The sequence below is a fragment of the Tenrec ecaudatus genome, chromosome 7, assembly GCF_050624435.1.
Source record: "Tenrec ecaudatus isolate mTenEca1 chromosome 7, mTenEca1.hap1, whole genome shotgun sequence".
In the NCBI taxonomy this organism is placed as follows: domain Eukaryota; kingdom Metazoa; phylum Chordata; class Mammalia; order Afrosoricida; family Tenrecidae; genus Tenrec; species Tenrec ecaudatus.
This window is the reverse complement of record NC_134536.1, coordinates 72,500,944-72,508,553: the sequence shown is the minus strand read 5'-3', so window position 1 is coordinate 72,508,553 and position 7,610 is coordinate 72,500,944.

The window sequence follows — 7,610 nt, the reverse complement described above, 5'->3', positions numbered from 1 at the left end:
TGTGCAATCAGAAGACTCGGAAAGCCACTTCAAAAGCGCGCCAGCCCCTCGGCGTAAATGAGCGAAATGCCCTCTTCCGCTGGGCTTTCTCAGCAGCACGCCCCCACGAAAGTGAATCTTTAGCTGTGACAGTGAAGTTCGGAGAGAAGGCACACACACATTTCCTGTGTTCTCCTCACCCCGGTTTCTTCCTGAAAGCTCTCTGGCTGCCCGCCACCCCTTACACTGATTTTCCCATCGTGCGTTTCCCGACTGCTCTTGCGGCGGTGCATGTTTTCACGTGCCCCCGAGGGCCAGGGACCCATCTTTGTTAGATGCCCACAATTCTGCCTGGTCTGGGCTAAGTTATGGAAAAATCCTGGACTCTCAGATTTTCCATCTGTCAGCTGATGGTTTAGGTGCAAAATAAAGAGGCTCGCAGTATCCGGTCCGTTTCCAGGATCACTGCGGGGGGGGGGGGGGGGGGTGGAGGGCGTCTGCACTTGGCCTACACCCAGGGTACCTCACTTCCGTGCTCCGTGAAGAGCACGCAGTGAGCAAGCCAGGCTGGGAATGGCCAACAAGGAAACAACAAGGAAACACGTGTAGAGATCTGGAGGCCATCGCACCAAATCTCAGCTATGGGTGTCAGCTGAAGTGCTCAGTACTCAATGGCATTTCTTAAGGCATTTCCTTTTGGTGGAAGTGACATTAGGGCGGGGAACTGGTTGAAGGCAACAGTCCTTTTCGCCCTACAGAAGGGTTTAGGTTACTGACAACATTTTGGCCAAAGAGTTCATCTTTAAGTCATTAAAGGGAGAAGAAAAGGAAACGATGGTAAGTGATCGCTGACATTTTCCCCACTTTGCCTTCAGGAGGACGCCCTGTCCATCATTGCAGGGGCTACCTCCGGGACCTGAGGCCATGTTGTATCTGCAGAATTGCAAAACAGCACATTTCTGTTTCCTCTCTGAGCATCAGGACAGCATATTTTATCGTGGCTACAGATGCTAAATTATTTGAATCTCTGTTCAGATGTTCCTGATTTACATTGTCTGTGGCAAATAAAAAGATAAGTACAATCCATATTGCAAATGCATCGTACGATGATAAATCTATAGCCTTCCTTCTCGGGGTCTTCTCCACCTCATGGAATTTATATTGCAGCCATAATAATGTCAGGCCCACACTATGAATATCTTCCTGCTAATTATGCCTAGATTTTAAAACAGTATTATGGTATTCTTGATTATAACCTAAATAATTCTGTAAACAAAACATGCTGAATAATGTTGGGATTCCACTAGAGAACTAAAATAAAAATAAACTATCCCCTACATTGCATTTTTCTCTTTTATAAGCATGCTTGGATGGCATGCAACAGACTTTGAAACACCCCTGAACTAAGGGTGGGGCGGAGCCATAAATATTCATTCTGACTTGAGTTCAAACAAATGTAGAAAGGGAAATTTCAGAACCCATACAAAAGAACAACGTCAAAGCAACAATACGTATAGGCATCATAGTTCCAGTCATCATAAATATTGTTTATTGAGTGTGGAGCTGACAATTCCCCAGGTAGCATGGGTCCAGGCTTTGCAAACATTACTTGTAGAACCCTTTTATCAACCCTTTAAAGTAGTATGACTCTTCTCATTGTATGGTTGATGATTCTGAGATTCAAAGAGATCAAGTACTTTGCTCCAGGTCATGTTGCTGGTGTGATTGAGTGTGCCTTAGCAAGACTGGCTGGGAGGTCATATGTATACTGCTTGGTTTACCAAGTTCTCAGATTTCAAAAAGGGCCAAAAGCAGAACTGCAGAAAATTTCCCCAATTAGGCCTCCAACTTGTCCAATCACCTCCCTCTTTCCTAAAAATGAATATTAGGCAAACTCGCGCTGGTAATCTTACTGGCAGTCTTAGTAGCTGTCATCATATCATAATGTAAATGACCAAGAACCAGGCTCTGACCCAGGTGAGCTTTGTTATGACACAAGGACCCAATTGGACAATGTCTTAGAGCCTTTGCTGATTGCTTTCCCTCCCATAGCACGTTGGCCTCTGGAAGAGTTTCCTAAAAAAGTGACAGCAATAGCAGGATCTATCCTTTTAAATACAACTTTATACAACTAAGTCAACTGTTTTGACAATTTGACTTTGATTCGTTTTCCAAAGGCTAGCTTACATGCCTAAGCTTATGGTTCTGAAGGGCAAATCCAGCATCCTGTGGAAGAAGCCTGGGGATGGGGTAAGGGGGCTGGTTGCTACTCCTGTATCTGTGATGATCACCTCTACCTGGGACAGGAATCTAGGACAGTGTTCTGGATTGATAGGAACGTAGATAATTTGGTTAAGGGCACTCTGAATAGATGAATTCCATTTCATTTAAAATCAGTGTTTCCCAAAGTGAACAAGACTGTCCTGCGAGGACATGGGCGGGGAGGGGGGTGTCGCACTGGATACCTACACTTTATCCCAGATGATGGGACATAGTGGAAATGTTTTTCATTTCCAGGGGAACACCAAGTAATTTGTCGGTTTTTTTCCCTGCAAAGGGAGTGGCAGGCCAAATCAGCTTGAGAAGCTATCGTGCAAGTGAGCAATCCTGAACATACCCGTTGATGTGGAGTTGACTGGGGTTCACAGTGACCCTGCAGGGCAGAGTAGAATTTCCCCATAGAGTTTTCACAGTTGCCATCTTTGTGAAAGCAAATAGCACAACTTTCTCCCATGGGGTGACTGGTGGGATCCAACTGCTGACCTTTCGGTTACTAGCAGAGCACGTCACCATAGTGCCTCCAGGACTCCCTTACTAACCACTGTGAACAAAATGACCGATAAAGATACACGGCATGTGCTAAAGATGCCAAAGTGCAAAGTACTCATTCTGACATACAAAAAGAAAAAGACAAGCCAAATATCTCTGCAATTTAAATTTGAAAGTCGGATGCTTTTTCTTATTATTTAAATGAAAGACTAATAGCTTCATTAAAAGCCTCGTTCTCTCCCACAAAATAGTCTCAAATCTTATTAAGTATAATTAAGTGATCTGGCAACTTCTATATAAAGCAATTTGAAATTGCACGAATAGCCCCTGTGTCCCCCCACACCCCAGGACATTACCACGAAGCAAAAGAAAAAGAAAAAAAAACTTACACTTAACAAAAAGAAAATGGTTCCTTGTGCTTTGGAGAAAATTGGAAGCATTAGTAGAGATCTGTGCAAATGACGTTTTATTCTGATCATTTATAACTTATTAAATAGAACTTGGTCTGAAATGAATGTTACAAGGTTTGGGGTAGACTCATTATTTTTTAATATTGAAAAGGTTTAGATTTTTGAAATCCATCACAGTCTCCCCACCCACCCAAAGAAGAAATGTAAAAGAAACCCCAGTTCGAGTCATTTCTTCCACTGTAGCACACTGAGACTTACTCATTTAAACCACAGACAGTGTTCCCTCTAGTTTCTTCCTGCCCTGCGCCTGCATTGTGGGAGACTCTCTCAATGTATGCTCAGCCAACAGCTACCACAAGTCACTTAAGTAAACACAGAGGCACCTTGGTGAAAGCAATTGCTGGTCTGAATACCATCAGCTGACACTTCTATTCAGTGACCCTCTCGGGCCTCAGAAATGGTCTTTTCAAATTCCAGGTCTTGAGGTATTGATTTCAATCAGCAGCTTTTCCTAAGAGCATCATTGGAAAAATAGCCTGTCACAATTTCTACTATTTCATCTTAGTTTCATCTGGGCTTTGTATCCCTGTTTGGAACTGTTCAGTGAAATGACACCAGAGGGGTTTACTGAGCCACTGATTCTGCTTCATGCATAGGCAACAGAATTCACTCTCCTGTATATGAAAAATATTAATATTTAAGTTCGGCAAAGGAGGTTAAAACAACCCAGTTCTTTTTCTCCCTCTTCTTATAAAATGAAAAAGCTCAAATTAGAACACCCTCATCAGAAAGATCTCAGGTTTACTGCTGAACCAGTAACTTAACAAATCAACATTAACTCCAGCCTTGTGAGGCTTAAGAAATAAGGATTTAAAGAAAGAGAAAGAAAACCCACTGCCATTGAATTCTGAATCCTATAGATTAGAAACAAAAAGGAAAAGTTGTACATACATATTTATGCATCTGTATATGTGCATGCACACGCAGATCATCAAAGTAGGAAATAAGAAATGCTGAGACATTAAAGAAACAAAGTTTTCTTACTCACTTAGGTTGCATCTACACTATGTTGTATTTTTCTTAGATTGTAATAGGGTCACCATGAGTCAGAATTGGTTTGGGATTTTAAATGCTTATCTGTTTGGTGACAGTGATCCAAAGAAGGCTGGCATTCATTGGTTTATTTTGAAGACACAAAATCACCCATAATCTTATTTGTCAACACTTAATTAAATTGTCCTGATGATTCTGCTGTGATAGATGAACTCAGGTTATTTCTCTTTCTCAGAAGAAGGGAAGGGAGCTCCTCAATCACCGTCTGTGCTCCGAACCTGGTCCTCGCTCGTGTTCTGTATGTGTGCTCTTTTTACTTGACCTTGTTAAAACATCTTTCAGGGGGCCTTTGCAGAGCAGGCCCAGTGTCAGGACACTAAGTTTGGTCAGAGTAGATGGGAGTTAAGTTTTCAAAACCAAGTCGAGGTTTTAAATGTCAGAACAGTTGACAAAGATAAGTAGACCCACCAGTAACCTCAATTGTGCAAGGCCATATTTAAAACCTCACATTTTAGTAATAAATAAGCAGACTGATCTTAAGTGATCTGCCTACCTTGTTAGGAAGAGGTACTATTGAGATTGAAGCACAGATCTTTAAGTACAAATTCAGACATAACTTTAGCACCTACTGTGTTCTAGGTATTATGGGCGGTACAGACCCATCCTCAAAAATAAGAAACAAATTATGAATTGAAATACGGAGGAAAGTCTCAAAATGAAGTGTCAGTGCGCCAAGTACAGTAATATACCAGTGGAATAATTTCATCAGTTTAGGATGAATGCAAGGGTGTTCTGACATAAGGAGAAGGAATTCGAAATAAAACATATTATTATCATGAATATAGAAAATGTACTGAATAAAATTTAATATCCTCTACTAATTTTTAAAAGCTTACTAATCCAGAAATCATAAAATAAATCCATGTAAGTAGTGGAATGAATATTGTTGTTGACCAAAAAATTTCAAAGACTCAACTAAAAATTATCAGAAATCATGTAGGATAAACATACCAAGATCAAACCCTATCCTGTTCATGGTAAATTTCAACACAGAAAAGAAAAGGCTTTAGCAAAAGACCCACATGTTAATAGACCGCAATATTATGAAATACGTAAGATTGAAGTTCAGGAAAACATAAAACCCACGTGAGACAAACTATGAACATTACTGAAACAACCACCTCATGCATCCTTAGGGGGAGTCTCCTTTTATATGACGTCTTGGAGGACAATTTGACAGCATTTGCCAAAATTGCACTTACCCTTTGACTAAACAATAGCAATTGTAGGAATCTGTCGTATCAAAATTCAGTCCCAGACACAAATGGATATATTCACAAAAAGATTTCTTGTCTATGCATATATTTTGTAAACGATTGGGTCAACAGTCCATCCTTTCAGGATGTAGCATCTGATCAAAACCCAGTGGTTCTGAAGAAGAATTCCAAGCTACACTGAAGGCATTGGCCACAAAGCAAGACTCCAGAAATTGACAGAATAGAAATTTAGACGTTTCAACAAATAGATGTAACATTGGAAGTTTTCTCTCATTTATGCAAAGATATTCAGAAGGTTGTATCCTTTCCTCGTGCGTGTTTACGTGCGAATAATGTGAAAAGCTGGACAGTGTAAAAAGAATGTGACATCGGGATCGGCAGATTCACTAACATGAGTGAGCTGTAAAACACACAATCTTGCTTGCTAATAACAAAGAAAACTAACTACTGAAGATAAAAGATTGCAGTTTCAAGTATGGATTACACCTCAACAAAAAGAAAGCAAAATTTCTCACAACTGGACCAGTGGACAATGTTATGATAAGCAACAGATTGCCCTTGTCAGAGATTTCATTTTGCTGGATTCACAAGCAATGCCCATGAAGCAGAAGTCTGGAAACCAAATTACATGCTGCGTTGGACAAATCTGCTGCAAAAACTGTCTTTAAAGTATTAAAAGGCCAAGATGTCACTTTAAAAACTACGGTGTGTTTGACTCAAGCCATGATGTGTGAAACATCACACATGCTTGTGACTGAGTAAGGAAGATGGAAGAAAAGCTGTGGCCCGTGAGCTACGGTGTTGAGAAGAGCACTGAATACACCTCGTACAGCCAGACGAGGGAACAAGTCGGTTGTGGAAGAGGCACAGCCAGAATGCTCTTCTGAGGCGAGTAGCATGCAAGTTCATCTAGCATACTTTTGACATGTGATCGGATAGGATCCATCCCTGAAGCAGGACATCGCATCATGCTTGACAGAGAGTCTGCGACAAAGAGGAACACCTTATTATCATTTTCATAATTTTTCTTTTAATTGCAATTTAAAATGGAAAACAAATAAACGTCTGCCGAAGCACAAGTAAGCTAAGCCCTCTGACGAGTCCCCACGGACCACAGATCAGGGATGTGAGCAGCCTAGATATCACACTGAAAGCACTGGAACGCGGATCGTTGCAGATGCAGTTAGGTTAAAATAGCCTATTATTTTTGTAATTTAAAAAAATTCCCACAACTCACAGTATACCTGGCAAATATTAGCAGAGAACTATGACCCGTGTACTGTGAGAGCACAGAAAGAAAGTGCAAATGTGACCCAAAGGGGGTCAGAAGGAGCCTAGGGACTCAGGTGAGAACACTAGCCCTTGAAGGGTGAAGAAGAATTAGAGCAACGGATAGTGTGAAACATTCCAGATAGAAAGAGCAGTGTGTGCCAAGGCCTAGGAGAGCGAAAGGTACGATATGTTCCAGGAATCGTTTTTTTAAAATGTAGCACAAATCTCGTGTGTCTCAGCTGGACAAATGGACAAGAAACCAAGGGATTCATTTGGGAAACATTTTATGTGACAAGCTATGGGATGTGTGTCTCATCCTGCTGCCATAGGGACAGAAAACAGCTTTTGACGCTAGTGGGTAAGGTAAATTTTTTAGGATAGAAGTGAGTTGCAAGCTTCCTCCTAAAGCAAAGGACCACCTTGTTGTGGAGGTTACGTTGATCTGTGGAGGCCACAGGTGTGCCGAGGAGAACTGCCCCGTGGGCACTGGGTTACGGAATGCTCGCCACAGCTTTTCAAGACAAGAACCTTTATCACCCCCGTTTTAGAGAGGTAAGAATGGAACCAGGTTCCAATGTGACATTGGAAACTAGGTCCTTTCAGGAGTAGGGATTCCAATCCAGGCCCAAGCCCAAATATAAGCTTTTGCAAGCTGCCTACCCTGCCTCGTTGGCCAGTGCTCTGAGCGGGCAACAAGGGCCAGGTGCTGTTGCTGTGCATTCACCGTGGCAGAGAGTGGGGAATCGTTTGGGAAATGTTGGAAGAAATCCGATGGCAAATATACTTAAACACCCAAAGGAGGAGGAGCCAGGAGATTGTGGGAAAGACAAGGAGGAGGCGTTGAGGATGA